The sequence below is a fragment of the Theropithecus gelada genome, chromosome 4, assembly GCF_003255815.1.
Source record: "Theropithecus gelada isolate Dixy chromosome 4, Tgel_1.0, whole genome shotgun sequence".
NCBI lineage: Eukaryota > Metazoa > Chordata > Mammalia > Primates > Cercopithecidae > Theropithecus > Theropithecus gelada.
Window position 1 is genome coordinate 47,634,624 of NC_037671.1, and position 19,038 is coordinate 47,653,661.

At 36.0% G+C, this 19,038-nt stretch overlaps 1 protein-coding gene across 3 annotated transcripts in view; it reads right to left on the reverse strand.

Annotated features, from left to right (window-relative positions):
- Positions 1-19,038, reverse strand: part of SUPT3H (SPT3 homolog, SAGA and STAGA complex component) — a 538,163-nt gene that overhangs the window by 447,870 nt on the left and 71,255 nt on the right. The window lies entirely within an intron of this gene.

Genomic DNA, 19,038 nt, shown 5'->3' on the forward strand with positions numbered 1-19,038 from the left:
AAAAACACTGGACTGTGAGCAACAAGCAGACATATTTAGGAGCATTGCAAATTATTTGTGAATAAGACAATAAACACAAAAAGTGCTAATCGTGACCTTTAAGCAACACAAAAATCATTTAATTCATACAGAAGATATAACGTAGAATTTTTTACAACTAGCATATTTCAAAAAAATACATTTGGATAATATTTCTGAAAAAAGTTAAAGTAATTCATGAAAACTAAAACTCCAGATCCCAAGTACAATGAAAAAACTGTCACCTAATTAAAATTTTTATTTAATTCTCAATTAAGATACTTACGTTTCTTAGTGTTAATTACTTTTATTATTTAAAAGTTTAAAAAGTCTTCAAATATCTAAAATCTTTTGACCCAAAATGGGATTAATTAAACCAAATTATGGCATCTGCAAAATAAAATACCATGTGACCAGTAAGCATTACACTGTAGAAAATATTTAGGGACAATGTAAAATGTACATATTTAATGCAAACAATGAGAGAAACCATTTAAGTAGAGGTAATGTGTATGTTTGTGTGCATGTATGATATGGTTTGGATATGTGTCCCCTACAAGTCTCATGTTGATATGCAATCCCTAATGTTGGAGGTAGGCCCTGGCAGGAAGTGTTTGGGTCATGGAAGCAGATCTCTCACAAGTTGGCTTGGTGCTGTCCTCCTGATAGTGAGTTCTGCCAAGATCTGATTTTTTAAAAATGTGTAGTACTCCCCCCTTTCTCACTTGCCCCTGCTCCTGCCATGTGAGATGCCAGCTTACCCTTTGCCTTCCACAATGACTATAAGCTTTCTGAGGCATCATAAGAAGCCACACAGATGCTGCCACCACGCTGCCTATACAGCCTGCAGAACCATGAGCCAATTAAACTTCTTTTCTTCATAAATTACCGAGTTCATGTATTTCTTTATAGTGATGTAAAAATGGTCTAATACAATGTATTTATACAAAGACAACTATAAAAGCTATCATATTGAAAGAGCTGTTATCTCTGGTCCAGAAATCTCTCCAGACTCACATCCAATAGCCTAGTTAATATTTCAACTTGGTTATCTAACAGATACCTCAAACTTAACATAACCAAAACTCAATTCCTAATATACCTGCTCTACTTGCACTCCATGATAGCTGATGACCATTTCTATCTATCTAGTTGACAAGAACAACAACTTTTGAATCATTTTAACTCCAGCTTTATTTTCAATTCCCACATCCAATCTCTTGGCAAATTATCTTGACTCTTTTAAATACATCCAGAATCTAATCATGTCTCACCATCTCTTCTACTGCAAAAATAAGTATGTCTATGACAGGAAGCCAAATTTTTCCTCAATCAAAAACAGTTCCCAAGAACTAAATGAGGGTACAACAAGAATGTGAGCAAAAACTTTTAGGTATAGGCCGAGTGTTGTGGCTCACACCTATAATCCCATCACTTTGGGTGGCCAAGGTGGGTGGCTCACCTGAGGTTAGGAGTTCGAGAACAACCTGGCCAACATGGTGAAACCTTGTCTCTACTAATAATACAAAAAAAATTAGCCAGGCGTCACAACACATGCCTGTAATCCCAGCTACTCAGGGGGCTGACACAGAACTGCTTGAACCCAGGAAGCGGAGGTTGTAGTGAGCCAAGATCGTGCCACTGCAAAATCTCAAAAACGAAACAAAACTAAAAAACAACAAAAAAACCTTTTAGGTATAGATACAGAACCACATTTTCCAATCAGCTTATCAGTAAAAAACAGAAAAAGAAAAAAAGGTTGAAACACTGATCATGATTTGTCTATCTTCTGTGTCTTTTCAATATATTCAGAGCATGTGAGAAGGAAGGAATATTATTAATTAATCCCCTTATAACACGAACTGGTTATAAAAGGTCTATTGTGGATAAGAGGAAACCAACTACAGAACTCCTAATGGCTTTACCTTGAGTGGTAACCGTGGGATAAAATATATGGGCAAATTATTAAAAATACTTTATGCCTTATCAACTTTATTTCTCCCATTTAAAAATGTAACATGTTCTATGACAACAGAGTGGTTAAACATTCCTAAAATTTTTAGCTTCCTAAAATGGTTGAGTAATTGCCATTAACATCTGTAATGTCCATTAAAAATATACAATTAAAAATGGCTAACAAAAATAAAGGGGGAAAACTGCACTTCACTGTAACCAGATATAGATGATTTGTTTTTTAAAGTAGTAGTAATTAACTGAGATAGCTCATTTCAAATTAAGCAATTTATATAAGATTGTTTTAGTTTTTAATAACTTTTAAAATTTATAACATGAGTGAATGGCAGGTGTCGGTACACTGATGTTCATAACACCATTTTTCACGACAGCCAAAAAGTCAACAAATCCAACTGTCCCTCACCAGATAAATGGATAAACAAAATGTTGTATATCCATAAGGCATTTAGCCTTAAAAAGAAAGGAAATTCTGAAACACACTACAATATGGATGAACCATGAAGACTGTTTAGTGAAATAAACCAGTCACCAAAGGATGAATATTGCATGATTCTACTTATAGGAGGGACCTCATATAATTTGTGTAATTCAACTCATAGAAAGAAACAGTAGAATGCTGGTTGCCAGGGACTGAGAGGATGGGGGAAGGAGCAGTTATTGTTTAATGGGTGCCGAATTTCAGTTTAGGAAGATGAAAAAGTCCTGGAGATGAATAGTGGTAATGATTTGACAATGTCAAGGTACTTAATGCCAATGAACTCTACACTTAAAAATAGTGCAAATGGTAAATTTAATGTGTGTATCACTACAATTTTGAAAAGCACAAGACTATTAATCAATTTCATTAATTTCCAAAAACAACTGCAACTTCCCAACTGTAACAGATTTATCCTAAAAGTTACTTGTAGCAACTTACCACACTTGGTTCTTGGTGTATTTTGTAACTTTTTAAAAATGAGATCTGCTGCACATTCCTTTCCTAAAATTTTACTTCTATAGCTGAGAACAGCTAGTTGTTATATTTGCCTTTAAAGTTTCCAGGTTAATATGACAGCCATTCATGTATTTTATGAAATTATAAGGCTTGATGCACCCACTTCTTACGAGAACTTACCTAATACTATTTTCTAAAGAGAATCCTAGTGCAGCCATCAGGTAGTTTCTGAGTTTACATCTTTTATCTGCCAAACCTTACTTCTGCTACTCACCTTTCACAATATGATGCCAAGTCCATTCCAGCTCAACCTCAAACATAACTCAATACTTAACCGACAACTAAAAAGGGCTGAAACTAACACATCTTTTAGGGTTTATGACTGAGAAGCATAAGTAACAATATTTATTAAGAGACTTATGGATAGTTTTTGAAGCAGTAACAGTGTTTCCTGCCATCTTAAGTCAGAAGGTAATTTCTTTAATACAAAAAAATCACATATTCAAACATAATAACTATGCAATGCTGATTTAGAATATAGATAGCAAAATTATTATAAATTCAGTAATGTTTTAAAATGTATTTGTACTTTATTAATCACAATATTTACACACTATAAGAGACATAGTATGTATATATATCTATATATACAGCAAAGCATTTTTCAGTTTACATGCAATATTCTGAGTACTGTTTATAAATTAATTCCTTGCAATAATCACACTGTGGGATACTTTAATATATTCTAAAAATTCACCATTTGATAAAGACAAACCATTACCATTATAAAGAACACAAGTTTTTCTGACAGTTTTCACAAAAGACATTTAAAAGAAAGAAAAAGAGAGAACGTTTTGCCCATCTTCTGTCCACTGATTCATCTTTCCTTATCTTCTCTCCCTTCCACTGACTCAATTTTAAAGAATTACATGAGATGAGGTCCTATATATACATTCTATATTTGATACAGGTGATAAACTTTATACAACGTCCTCTAATATAGGATCCATAGGAGCTATTTCTCTCTACTCTCAGCATCAGGACAGGATTAGTAATACATTTCTTTTAATAAAAAACTGTATCGTAAAACATGGTTCTTTCTAATGTGTTTTTCATACTCCATCTTTAACCATCCTGCATATCAGTATACTATTGTACTCCTATTTGCTTAATAGTTTCTTCAAATATTTTTTCAAATTATCAACCCCTTTTGTTGTTAAATTGTTACTTAATTTCAAAGGTAGTTTTTATATCCCTACCAAAAAAAAATCCAGAATCATGTATTATAAATAAAAGAGAACCGTAAGAAGAGTCAAAATAAGATATTAATAAATTCTAATGACAAACTGCTTCTTGCTCATTTTTGAAATTGTAAATTACTATAAAGATACAGAGTATCACTGAGGAAATAGAAAGCCACCATCTACCTTTCTTTTATCAAATAAAAAATTGAGAAAGTGGGAATCTGAGCATTTCTGAGTAATTCACTGTATCTTTAAAGTAATTCATAATTTAAAAAATATTAACATGAAAAGTTTTTGCCTTATCTTCCCTGAGCCGCTCTCCTTCCATTCTTAGTGGCATATTAAAAAGATATGATCTGAGTAATTTGAGAGGTCAGATAATATATTAACACACAGGCAGTTTAGAAAATATTTATGCATAAACCATTACTGCCTTTCAGTTCCTCAAGAAGGAATAAACATAAGAAAACATCCATCAGTCATACTTCTATTATGTTATATGCTGTAAGTTTCATAGTAAAGATCAGATATTTACTAAATACGCTTGCTGTTTAGATTTTAAAGAAAAAATGGTATGTCAGCTGGTAACACTAGTTAGAGGAGACTGAATTATGATTGTTTTTAACAGCAACAATTTCTTAACAAAAATATTAAAGTCCTGGTGCAATGGTTCACACCTAAAATCGCCTAGCATGTTGGAGGCTGAGGCAGGAGGACTGCTTGAGCCCAGGAGATCGGGACCAGCATGGGCAACAGAGATGCCATCTTTACAAAAATTTTAAAAGGTTAGCTGGGCATGGTGACACACACCTGTAGTCCCAGCTACTGGCAAGCCTGAAGTGGAAGAATCACTTAAGTCCAGGAGTTCAAGACTGCAGTGAGCTGTGATCATGCCACTGCACTCCAGCCTGGGCAAGAGAGTGAGACCCTGCCTCAATAAAAGAAAAAAAATTTAAATACATTTTTCTTCCTTTGGACAAAATTCAAAATAAATTTTAAAATCATTTGGAAAGTAAAAAGGCTCTTGCTGTTATTTGTAAACAAAATCAAAGACAAATACAGACTTAACATAACATACAACTACCTTGGAAGAGGTCAATTTAAATTATCTACCAGGCACCAATAAAACTACATTTGAGGTACTCCAGTCAGGTCTGAACTGCACTGTCACAGGATTAAGTGAATCTCTTCTGAAAAAAGGTCAGAGCATGGATGATTTTATTTAAAAAAGCAGAGAGTAGGGAGTGGAATGGAAGAGAAATCTAGCATTTATTTTGTATTTACTCTTCTGGGCACTGTTTTAACTATATACTCCTTTAAACATCAACAAAAGTCCCGTAAGGTGGGCCTTATGATCTCTTCTTTTAAAAATATTTTTTAAAAACTCAAAACTAAGTCCAAAGAAGTGGCTGAAACTTTCATTCAAAGCTAAATCAGAGAGACCAGATATCAGGTCTATCCAATTACAAATTATTTCTAAGCTATTGTTTCTAATGTCACATGATAACGTAGCTAACACTGAAGACTTACTCTGTGTACTAAGTATCCCACAGTATTGTATCACATAAGCCTATGGACCCAGATGCTTTTCTAGTCTCATTTTACAAATGAGGAATCTGAGGTCCAAGAAAATGGATGGATCATGGCAGACAGGAGGCAGGACTAGACTGCAACTCCAACTCAGATGGACAGAGCAGTGTGTGGAGGCTCATATCATGAATGTTTGCTCCAGAACTACTGCAGTAATAAATCAGGAAACCTGAGACCACCCACAGATCCCCTGAAGGAAACAAATTGTTCCTGCAGGACCCTGGAGACACCCCAAATACTGTGCTGGTATACACGGCTGAGAGATCCATAGATGGTTCACATGACAGGACTCTGCAGACAACCTGCAATATCAGCCCAGAGCCTGGTAGACTTGCTGGGTAGCTAGATCCGGAAAAGAGATAATCGCTACAACTTGGCTCCCAGGAAGCCACATCCACAGGAAAAAGGAGAGAGTACTACATGAAGGGAACACCTTATGGGACAAAAGAATCTGAACAACAGCCTTCAGCACTAGACTTTTCCTCTGACAGAGCCTACCCAAATGAGAAGGAACCAGAAAACCAACTCTGGTAATATGACAAAAGAAGGTTCTTTAACACCCCCCAAAAATTACACACTAGCTCACCAGCAATGGAATCAAACCAAGAAGAAATCCCTGATGTACCTGAAAAAGAATTCAGGAGGATAGTTATTAAGCTAATAGGGGAGACACCAGAGAAAGATGGGCACAATGTAAGGAAATCCAAAAAATATTACATGAAGTGAAGGAAGAAATATTCAGGGAAACAGTATAAATAAAAAACAATCAAAACTTCAGAAAACAATGGACACACTTACAGAAATGCAATACAACTGAACAAGTAGAAGAAAAATTCAGAGCTTGAAGAAAAGGTCTTCTAATTAACAAACTCCAGGAAAGACAAAAAAACAACTAGAAAACATGAACAAAGGCTCCAAACAGTCTGGGCTTATGCCAAACAGCCAAATCTAAGAATAATTGGTGTCCCTGAGGAAGAAGAGAAATCGAAAAGTTTGGAAAACATACTTGAGGGAATAACCGAGGAAAATTTCCCTGACCTTGCTAGAGACCTAGACTTCCAAATAGAAGAAACAAAAGGAACACCTGCAAAATTCATCGCAAAAAGATTATCGCCTAGGCACACTGACATCAGGTTATCTAAAGTTAAGCTGAAGGAAAGAATCCTAAGACCTGTGAGAAAAAAGCACCAGGTAACCTATAAAGGAATACCTATCAGATTAACAGCAGATATCTAAGCAGAAACGTCTACCAGCTAGGAGGGACTGGGGCCCTATCTTCAGTCTCCTCAAACAAAATGATTTTTGTCAAGAATTTTGTATCCAGTGAAACTAAGCTTCATGTATGAAAGAAAGATACAGTCTTTTTCAGACAAACAAATGCCGAGAGAATTCGCCACTACCAAGCCACCACTACATGAGCTGCTAAAAGGAGCTCTAAATCTTGAAACAAATCCTGGAAGCACATCAAAACAGAACCACTTTAAAGCATAAATCTCACAGGACCTATAAAACAAAAACATAATTTAAAAAACAAAAACAAAAAACTAAGGTATACAGGCAACAAACACCATGATGAATAAAATGGTACCTCACATCTCAATACTAATATTGAATGTAAATGGCCTTAATGTTCCACTTAGAAGATACAGAAATACAGAATGGATACGTATTCACCAACCAATTATCTGCTGCCTCCAAGAGACTCACCTATCTAACACATAAGGTGGAAAAAGACATTTTATGCAAAAGGACACCAAAAGCAAGCAGGAGTCGCTATTCTTATATCAGACAAAAGAAACTTTAAAGTAACAGCAGTTAAAAAAGACAAAGAGGGACATTATATAATGATAAAAGGCCTTGTCCAACAGGAAAATATCACAATCCTAAACATACATGCACCTGACACTGGAGCTCCCAAATTTATAAAACAATTACTAATAGACCTAAGAAATGAGATAGACAGCAACACAATAATAGTGGGGGACTTCAATACTCCATTGACAGCAGTAGATAGGTCATAAAGACAGAAAGTCAATGAAGAAACAATGAATTTAAACTATACCTTGGAACAAATGAACTTAGCAGATATATACAGAATATTTCATCCAACAACTGCAGAATATACATTCTATTCAACAGGGCATGGAACTTTCTCCAAGACAGACCACATGATAGGACAAAAAACGAGTCTCAATAAATTTAAGAAAACTGAAACTATATCAAGCACTCTTTCAAACCACAGTGGAATAAAACTGGAAATCAACTCCAAAAGGAACCTCGAGAGCCATGCAAATACATGGAAATTAAACAATCTGCTCCTGAATAGTCAGTGGGTCAAAACTGAAATCAAAATGGAAATTAAAAAATTCTTTGAACTGAATGACAAGAGTGATACAACCTATCAAAACCTCTGGGACACCGCAAAGGCAGTACTAAGAGGAAAGTTTATAGCCCTAAACACCAACATCAAAAAGTCTGAAAGAGCACAAACAGACAATCTAAGGTCACACCTCAAGGAACTAGAGAAACAAGAACAAACCAAACGCAAGCCTAGCAGAAGAAAGTAAATAACCAAGATTAGAGCAGAACTAAACAAAATTGAAACAACCAAACAAAAAAATACAAAAGATAAATGAAACAAAAAGCTGGTTCTTTGAAACAATAAACCTGAGAGACCAATAACAAGATTAAGAAGAGAGAAAATCAACATAAGCTCAGTAAGAAACGGTATGAGCAAAATTACAACTGACGCCAAAGAAATACAAAAGACCATTCAACACTACCATGAAGACCTTTACATCCATAGACTAGAAAACCTAGAAGAAACAGATAAATTCTTTAAAAGATACAACCCTCCTAGCTTAAATTAGGACGAATTAGATACCCTGAACAGACCAATAACAAGTAGTGAGATTGAAATGGTAATTTAAAAATTACTATCGAAAAAAAGTCCAGGACCACATGAATTCACAGCAGAATTCTACCAGACATTCAAAGAAGAATTGGTACCAATCCTACTGACACTATTCTACAAGATAGAGAAAGAGGGAACCCTCCCTAAATCATTCTATGAAGCCAGTATCATGCTAATACCAAAACCAGGAAAGGACATAACAAAAAAAAAAAAAAGAAAACTACAGACCAATAACCCTGATGAACACAGATACTAAAATCCTTAACAAAATACTCACTAGCCAAATCCACAACATATCAAAAAGATAATTCACCATGATCAAGTGGGTTTCATATCAGGGATACAGGGATGGTTTAACATGTGCAAGTTAATAAATGTGATACACCACATAAACAGAATTAAAAATCACATGATCATCTCAACAGAAGCAGAAAAAGTATTTCACAAAATCCAGCATTGCTTTATGATTAAAACTCTTGGCAAAATCAGCATACAAGGGATATACCTCAATATAATAAAAGCCATCTACTACAAACCCACAGCCAACATAATACCGAATGGGGAAAACTTGAAAGCATTTCCTCTGAGAACAGGAACAATACAAGGATGCTACCTTTCACTACTCCCCTTCAACACAGTACTGGAAGTCTTAGCTGGAGCAATCCGACAAGAGAAAGAGATAAAGAACATCCACATCGGTAAAGAGGAAGTCAAACTGTTGCTGTTTGCTGATATGATCATTTACCTATAAAACCCTAAAGCCTCCTCCAGAAAGCCCCTGTAACTGATAAAAGAAGTCAGCAAAGTTTCCGGACACAAAATTAATGTACACTAATCAGCACCTCTTCTATACACCAACAGTGACCAAGCTGAGAATCAAATCAAGAATCAACCCCTTTTACAATAGCTGCCAAAAAAAAAAAAAAAATACTTAGGAATATACCTAACAAAGGAGGTGAAAGACCACTACAAGGAAAACTACAAAACACTGCTAAAAGAAATCATAGACAACACAAACAAATGGAAACACATCCCATCCTCATGGATGGGTAGAATCAATACGGTGAAAATGATCATACTACCAAAAGCCATCTACAAATTCAATGCAATTCCCATGAAAATACCACCATCATTCATCACAGAATTAGAAAAAAAAAATTCTAAAATTAATATGGCACCAAAAAAAAAAAAAAAGCCCACATAGCCTAAGCAAGACTAAGCAAAAAGAACAAAGCTGGAGGCACCACATTACCTGATTTCAAACTATGCTATTAGGCTATAGTCACCAAAATAGCATGGTACTGGTGGAAAAATAGGCACATAGATCAATGGAATAGAGAACCCAGAAATAACCCCAAATACTTACAGCCAACTGATCTTTGAAAAAAACAAACAAAAACATAAATTGGAGAACACTTTTCAAAAAATGGTGCTCAGATACTAGGCCAGCCACATGTAGGAGAATGAAATCGATCCTCATCTCTCACCTTATACAAAAATCAACTCAAGATGGATTAAGGACTTAAATCTAAGACCTGAAACTATAAAAGCTCCAGAAGATAACATTGGAAAAACCCTTCTAGACATTGGTTTAGGCAAGGAATTCATGACCAATAACCCAAAAACAAATGCAATAAGAACAAAGATAAATTGCTGGGGCTTAATTAAACTAAAGAGCTTTCACATAACAAAAGAAACAGTCAGCAGAGTAAACAGACAACCTACAAAGTGAGAGAAAATCTTCACAATCTATACATCTGACAAAGGACTAATATCCAAAATCTACAATGAACTCACAGAAATCAACAAGAAAAAAACAATCCCATCAAAAAGTGGGCTAAGGACATGAATAGACAACTCTCAAAAGAAGATATACAAATGGCCAACAAATGTATGAAAAAATACTCAACATCACTAATGATCAATACCACCAAACTCCTGCAAGAAGGGCCATAATCAAAAAATAAAAACTAGGTAGACGCTGCTATGGATGCACTAAACAGGCAACACTTCTACACTGTTGGTGGGAATATAAACTAGTAAAACCACTGTGGAAAACAGTGTGGAGATTCCTTAAAGAACTAAAAGTAGAACTACCATTTGATCCAGCAATCCCAATCCTGAGTATCTACCCAGAGGAAAAAAATGTCACAGGAAAAGATACTTGCACACACGTTTACAGCAGCACAATTCACAACTGCAAAAACATGGAATTGATCCAGATGCCCATCAAACAACAAATGGATAAAGAAATTGTGATTCTATATATGTATATATACACACATATACATATACATATACATATATACACACATACACATACATACACACACACACACACACACACACAATGGAACACTACTCAGCATAAAAAGGAATGAACTAATGGCATTCACAGCAACCTGGATGAGACTAGAGACTATTATTCTAAGTGAAGTAATGCAGGAATGGAAAACCAAACATTGTATTTTCTCACTCATAAGTGAGAGCTAAGCTATGAGGATGCAAAGGCATCAGAATGACACAATGGACTTTGGGGACTCAGGGGGAAAGGGTGGGAAGGGGGTGAAGGATAAAAGACTACAGATAGTGCCGGGCACAATGGCTCATGCCTGTAATCCCAGCACTTTGGGAGGGCAAGGCAGGCAGATTACCTGAGGTCAGGAGTTTGAGACCAGCCAGGTCAACATGGTGAAATCCTGTCTCTACCAAAAACACAATTAGCCAGGTGTGGTGACACATGCCTGTAATCCCAGCTACTCAGGAGGCTGAGGCAGGAGAAGCATCTGAACCCGGGAGATGAAGGTTGCAGTGAACTGAAATCGTGCCACTGCACTCCAGCCTGGCCAACAGAGCCAGACTCTGTCTCAAAAAAAAAAAAAAAAAAAAAGACTACAAATAGGGTGCAGTGTATTCTGCTCAGGTGATGGGTGCACCAAAATCTCACAAATCACCACTGAAGAACTTACTCATGTAACCAACCACCACCTGTTCCCTGCGGAGATCGTGCCACTGCACTCTGCATTCCAGCCTGGCCAACAAAGTGAGATTCTGTCTCAAGAAACAAACAAACGAAAAAGACTACCAATGTACAGCATATTCTGCTCAGGTAATGGGTACACCAAAATCTCACAAATCACCACTAAAGAACTTATTCATGTATCCAAACACCACCTGTTCCCCAATAACCTACGGAAATAAATTTTTTAAAAAGGGAAAAAAAATTATGTGCTTCATCCCCCACTACACAGCAAATAGTAAAGCCAGGTTTCAGACATCATGAAGTTTAACTAAACCATTATACAAGCAAAAATTTTAGAGAAAGGGATATCTATCTACCTGTCATTGCTAGCTAAAATTCTCTATGGTAGACTTGTATCTTAGATGTAGATTTATAAGGAAAAGAGGAAATCAACTGTATTCAGAGTTATCCTATACAAAGTCCCTTAAGTTTTTAATAAAGTTCTGAATAGTACTGTCTCATAGGCATGACAAACCTAGATTTTCCTTCACCAGTGCATCAGATCACAGTCTTTTCTATACTTCTAGATACAATAGCTGGTTTGTGTTTAAAGGTTCGTGTTATACAAAAATTATATAAAATACTTTAAACAGTAGGAGTCCCTCTGTCACTGAAGCTCCAGGACAGGTTGGCAGACATCCTATTAGAAGGATTACTACAAATATGCTAACACATTTATTTTAAACCTGAGCTCATTTTATTATCTTCAGGGAACCAATAAATTGTTGGGGGCTTTTTAAAACTTAACAAATTAACAAATTACACACACACAAACACATGTTGATAATGAACTTAAAGTTCAGGAAGATACCCTCTCTCCATTACTAATGGTATATAAAATTTTAATATTTTAGTATTTGTCTCCCTACACAGCCCATGACCCAGAGAAAACTCAGCACAGAGTAAACATCCAGTTTGTATTTACTGAATGAACCATTCAATATGAATTGCTTATCAGCTCCTTGTATTAGGTACTTTACACACATTGTTTCATTTAATGCTCATGATATTCATAAAAAGATTATTATGCCTACTTTAGAGATAAAAAAGCATAATAAGACAGAAGTTGAATAACAAGTTTCAGGTCACAAGCTGATAATCTGCAGAGCCAGGAGTGAAATGCAATTTGACAAAATCCAAAGCTGGTAACTTTTTACAGCTTCATACAGTTCTCACAATGAAGTTCATCTCTTTTCCACAAGGCTACACTGAGAAGCTTTATGAAGAGTTAGGATTTTAGATAATTTAATGAATGATCATGACTTCAGAAAGTGGAGACAGGAAGATCATTACAGACCAAAGAATGAATAGGAACACAAACACAGAAGACAGACTGGAAGAATGACAGTGCCATTAAGAAATTTTGTTTTCTACATTTTAGCAATGTGCATGAATAAGTTTTAGAACTAGGAAAAATTAAAATTCTTTTCGTCACTTAAAAGAAAAAACAGTAGGTTATCATGAGGAGAATGGGAGATATATCACAGTTAATTCCTAGATATCTGTTCTTTGATCTACCTGTAACAGGTCAAAAAAAGTCATTTACAAAAATCAGAAAGGAACCTTCCAAGATGGGCCTAACACATATGAAGAATATTCATTAAAATGTTATCTTTTTTTTTTTTGAGACGGAGTCTCGCTCTGTCGCCCAGGCTGGAGTACAGTGGCACAATCTCGGCTCACTGCAAGCTCCGCCTCCCGGCTTCACGCCATTCTCCTGCCTCAGCCTCGCAAATACCTGGTACTACAGGTGCCCACCAAAACGCCCGGCTAATTTTTTGTATTTTTTAGTAGACACGGGGTTTCACCGTGTTAGCCAAGATGGTCTCGATCTCCTGACCTCATGATCCGCCCACCTCGGCCTCCCTAAAATGTTCTTTCTTAATGACCAATAACTCAAACATCCACAACACTTTGTAAAACATACAAAGCTATCAGATCTGCTCAAATGAGACAGAAAAATGACTAAAATTGGCCCATGTAATCATTACTTTTCTATTTAATGAATGGTAAAATCCGAAAATATCCCATATTGCAAACTAAACCTCTCCACTAAAGTACTCTCTAGAATATATGAAACCTTTAAAGGTATAACCAAATTTTCTTTTAAATTCTTGTCAGCTTTACCTTGATCTCACAATGATCCCTGTGTCTTTTTATATTAAACTTTTAAAATTACTTATCAAAGAATAAAACTAATGCTTCTAAAATATGGACCATTTTAATCCTGTGGCAATTAATTATCCTTGGGAAAAAACCATAAAACCACTTAAGTGCAAAGTTTAAAAAACATCAAAATAAATTAAAATGTTTTGTAGAATTATATGAAGTGCCCAGGTGCAGTGGTCACGCCTATAATCCTAACACTTTGGAAGGCCAAGGCAGGTGGATCACTTGGGGTGAAACCCGACCTCTACTAAAAGTACAAAAAAAAAAAAAAATTAGCTGGGTGTGATGGCAGGGGCCTGTAGTCCCAGCAACTTGGGAGGCTGAGGCACAAGAATCATTTGAATCCAGGAGGCAGAGGTTACAGTAAGCCGAGATTGCACCACTGCACTCCAGCTTGGGCAACAGAGCAAGACTCTGTCTCAAAAAAAAAAAAAAAAAAAAAAAAAGAAGTATATGAAGTAATGATCTTAAACTGATGACTATGTTAAAAACAAAAGCAGTAATATAAGATATGTGTCCCCTGAAACAAAATAAATCTTAACTGAAGATTGAAGATTAAAGATTTTTATTCATATGTACACACAAAAATGTGTCATATAAATAAAAGTCCAATTTTATTTATCTTTCTATTAAAATGCTGTAATATCCACAAGGAAGAATACTGTACACAGTCACTAAAAATGACAATATAGAGATGTTTTAGTCAATTTAGAAAACAATTTTAATGGTAACTAAAAAAATTAACTAACAAGTCTGTAATCCCAACACTTTGGGGAGGCTGAGGCAGGAAGATCACTTAAGCAAAGGAGTTCCAGACAAGCCTGGGCAACACAGTGAGACCCCGGCTCTGCCAAAAACAACAAAAAAATTAATTAACAATATCATGTACATATATATATACACATCTCAAATACATACAAAAATAAACTGATTTAAAATTTTTATCTACGGAAAAATGTTTTTATGTTCTTCTTATTGTCCAACATTTTGTCACTTTTCTTAATAAGTATATGACTTTTATGTGTATTATATATGTGAATATATATATACGTGCGCGCGTGCACACACACACACACAACAAAACATATTAATGGCAAATTCTGGCATAAGTGGCCCTTCAATTAATAGCAAGCATTGAAAATGAAACCAAGCCCCAATTATCTTTTCTTACACTGAAACCATGTCAAGAATAACATCTCTTAAATGTAAAGAGGGACAACCAAAAGCTTAAGTATACTTCTATTAGTCTGCCCAACAGTTAATCACAACCAAATTTTATTATTTTCTTTCTCAAGTCTTATAAAACCAAAGATAGAACAAATCTTTTAAATCCAATTTCAGTTTGGATCGTACATCACAAGTAAAAGCATTTATACAGTGCTTTGTAATATGTCAAAAGTTTTCTCTCACAATAATGTTAAGAGTTAGTTCAATTTGAAAGAGGAGTATCCACACCCACCAGGATGACCATCAAAATAAAATTGGAAAATACAAGCATTGGTGAATATGTGGAGAATCAAAACACTAATACTTCAAAATTGCTGGTAGGAATATAAAATTGCAAGGCCCTTTTGGAAAATAGCTGGCAAGTACCTCAATGAGTTAATTACCATACGATGAGGTAATTCTATTCCTTGGTGTTACCAGTGGCTGCTTAGGGGCCTGGATATATGAAGCGACTGCTTAATGGGTTTGGAGTTATCTTATGGGTTGATGAAAAAGTTATGAAAAGAGATAGTGGTGACAGTTGCACAACACTGGGAATATACTTAATGTCACTGAATTATACACTTTAAAATGGTGAAAACTGTAAATTTTAAATTATGTATACCTGATAACAGGTTTTTTTAAAGGGCTGGGGAAAGGTGGGGGTGGGGGTTAGGTCAAGTCCCTGAGAGGCAAAACCTAAGACAAGAACTCCATGCACATGTTTGAGGAACTGCTCTTAGTAAAAAATTTAAAGAAGTGAATAAGGCAACAAAACTGTGGGTTCAGCTAAAGTCCAGCCTCAACCTGATCCCAGAGTGAGCTCTGGAGTCTAACTGGCACCAGGGAGATGCCACATATTGAGACAAAGACAAGGCCTTATACCCTTATATCAACCAGTCACTGGCTACAGGTCACCTACCTACCCCTGGGAAAGTGGGAAGCTTAAGATCTCTGGGATTTCTTGGTAGGCAGGTCCTGGCAATTCTGTGGTGCTAGTGAGAACTGAGAGCTGTGAGTCACCAACACTATAGGTGAGGAATAGGTAAATAAACCATCCAGATAAAAAGGAACTGGATGGGGTACTAACAGCATCTATTGCAACGAAGAAAAGGAAGCTTACGAAAATTGAGTGACTTATCTGGGAACACAGAGCAGGTAAAATTGGAACTTGAAACTTATTCTCTTTACCTTATAACTCATGCTCTTTTCCATTCCAGCTTTGCATAATTTCAGCCTATTAAAACATAATGGGAAGTACTATTTTTTCTATTCATTAGCCCTTTTAAGTTTTTCCCCTTATTCTTTTTAGTTTATGGTTTTTCTTTTATTGTTTTGTGTCTTTTTGGTGCAGGGAGGGGTTGGGGATAATTGCTTCATTTCTGCTTGAAATGACCTTTGCCATCAGTTCTACCTCCTGGCAATCTCCTAGTTAACATTACATCACCTTACAGAAGTGGTTGCTCTAATTTGTGTCCCTAAAAATCCTGTTTATAGCTATGATTTGTATTATTTCATATGTACCATGTGTGCAAGACTATTTACTCTTAACATTGTCAAATACTTGAAAGCAAGGATCATTTGAGTTTGTCAATCTTTATATTATCGGTATGTGGCACCTAATGGGAATCTGAAAATAGTTTGAATTAAACTGTACTTTGTTTTAATATAACTAGAAAAAAGCCAAAGGTAGAGTATTTTTTTAGCTTTGTATCTTTCAGTGTCCTTTAGCAAGTGGATTTGATAAAGTTTACGGCAAGCCACTGTTTTAGACTAGCCTCCTGCACTAAACTTTAGCAGACCAGACCAAACCAAAATGGAATCACTCCTCTTAAGTGCCAAGTAAATGAACTGAACTTTGAGATGGGCCAGTTTTCCAAAAACAGGAGATCCACAGCAGCCAATAAGGCCCAGTTTACCTGGAGCCAGCATGATAAGGAAGTCCCCTCTGTTTCAATTGTATGAGGAAAATAACTTTTTAAATAAATTTATTTCCATAGGCTTTGAGGGGAACAGGTGGTATTCGGTCACATGAGTAAGTTTTTTAGTGGTGATCTGCAAGATTATGATGCTCCCATCATGCAAGCAGCATACACTGAACCCAATTTGTAGTCTTTTAACCCTCACCCCCTTCCCACCCTTTCCACCAAGTCCCCAAAGTCCATTATATCATTCTTATACCTTTGCATCCTCATAGCTTAGCTACCTCTTATGAGTGAGAATATACAATGTTTGGTTTTCCATTCCTGAGTTACTTCACTTAGAATAATAGTCTCCAGTTCCATCCAGGTACTGTGAATGCCATTAGTTCCTTTTTACGGCTGAGTAGTATTCCATCTATATATACATATATGCCACAATTTATCTACTCATTGATTGATGGGCATTTGGGCTGGTTCCACATTTTTACAACTGCAAATTGTGCTGCTGTAAACATGTGTATGCAAATATCTTTTTTGTATAATAGCTTCTTTTCCTCTGAGTAGATACCTAGGATTGGGATTGCTGGAGCAAATGGTAGTTCTATTTTTAGTTCTTTAAGGAATTTCCACACTGTTTTCCAAAGTGGTTATACTAGTTTACATTCCCAACAGCAGTACAGAAGTGTTTCCTTTTCACCACATCCATGCCATCATCTATGTTTTTTTATTTTTTGATTATGGCCATTCTTGCAGGAGTATAGTGGTATGGTATTGGGTTTTGGTTTAAATAGGCACAAGGCCAATGGAACTGAATAGAGAAGCCAGAAATAAACCCAAATACTTACAGTGAACTGAACTTCAACAAAGGAAACAAAAACATAAAGCGGGGAAAGGATACCCTATTTAACAAATGGTGCTGGGATAATTGGCAAGCCACATAAAGGAGAGTGAAACTGAATTGTCATCTCTCACCTTATACAAATATCAACTCAAGATGGATCAAGGACTTAAATATAAAACCTGAAACTATAAAAATACTAGAAGATAACATCAGAAAAACCCTTCTAGACATTGGCTTAGGCAAAGACTTCATGACCAAGAACCCAAAAGCAAATGTAACAAAAACAAAGACAAATAGGTGGTACTTAATTAAACTAAAGAGCCTCTGCACACCAAAAGGATGTAAACAGCAGAGTAAACACACAACCCACAGAGTGGGAGAAAACCTTCACAAGCTATACATCCGACAAAGGACCAGAATCTACAAGGAACTCAAACAAATTAGCAAGAAAAAAAGCAAACAATCCCATCAAAAAGTGGGCTAAGGACATGAACAATTTTCCAAAGAAGATATACAAATGGCCAACAAACATATGAAAAAATGCTCAACATCACTAAGGAAAGTAACTTTGAAACAACCAATTTGCTTTTTGTTTCTTGTTTCTGTTTTCTTCAGCCTTTTTTGGCCTATAAAGCCAACTATCTCTGCTCAGTCCATTCTATTTTATAGAATGGGGTGTTGCCTGATTCTAGAACTAAAAAAAAAAGAAAGAAAGAAAGAAAGAAAAAAAAAGCCGGGCCGGACACAGTGGCTCATGCCTGTAATCCCAGCACTTTGGGAGGCTGAGGTGGGCAGATCACGAGGTCAGGAGTTCGAGACCAGCCTGGCCAATATGGTGAAACCTCGTCTCTAACAAAAACACAAAAATAAGCCGGGCATGGTGGTGCGCGCCTGTAGTCCCAGCTACTTGGGAAGCTGAGGCAGAAGAATTGCTTGAACCCAGGAGGGGGAGGTTGCAGTGAGCCAAGATTGTGCCACTGTACTCTAGCCTGAGCGACAGAGCAAGACTCGCATCTCAAAAAAAAAAAGAAAAAAAAGCCAATTAAATCTTTAAATTAAATTTGTTGTATTTCTCTTTTTAACAGACTATATGCTGTAGAAAGGCTAAATATGTTGGTAGATGAGAACTAAGTACCAGTACACTACAGATCAGGATCAATAAGAGTTAGTCACTCTCACAAAGTGGATGCCTTATAAATGGAAA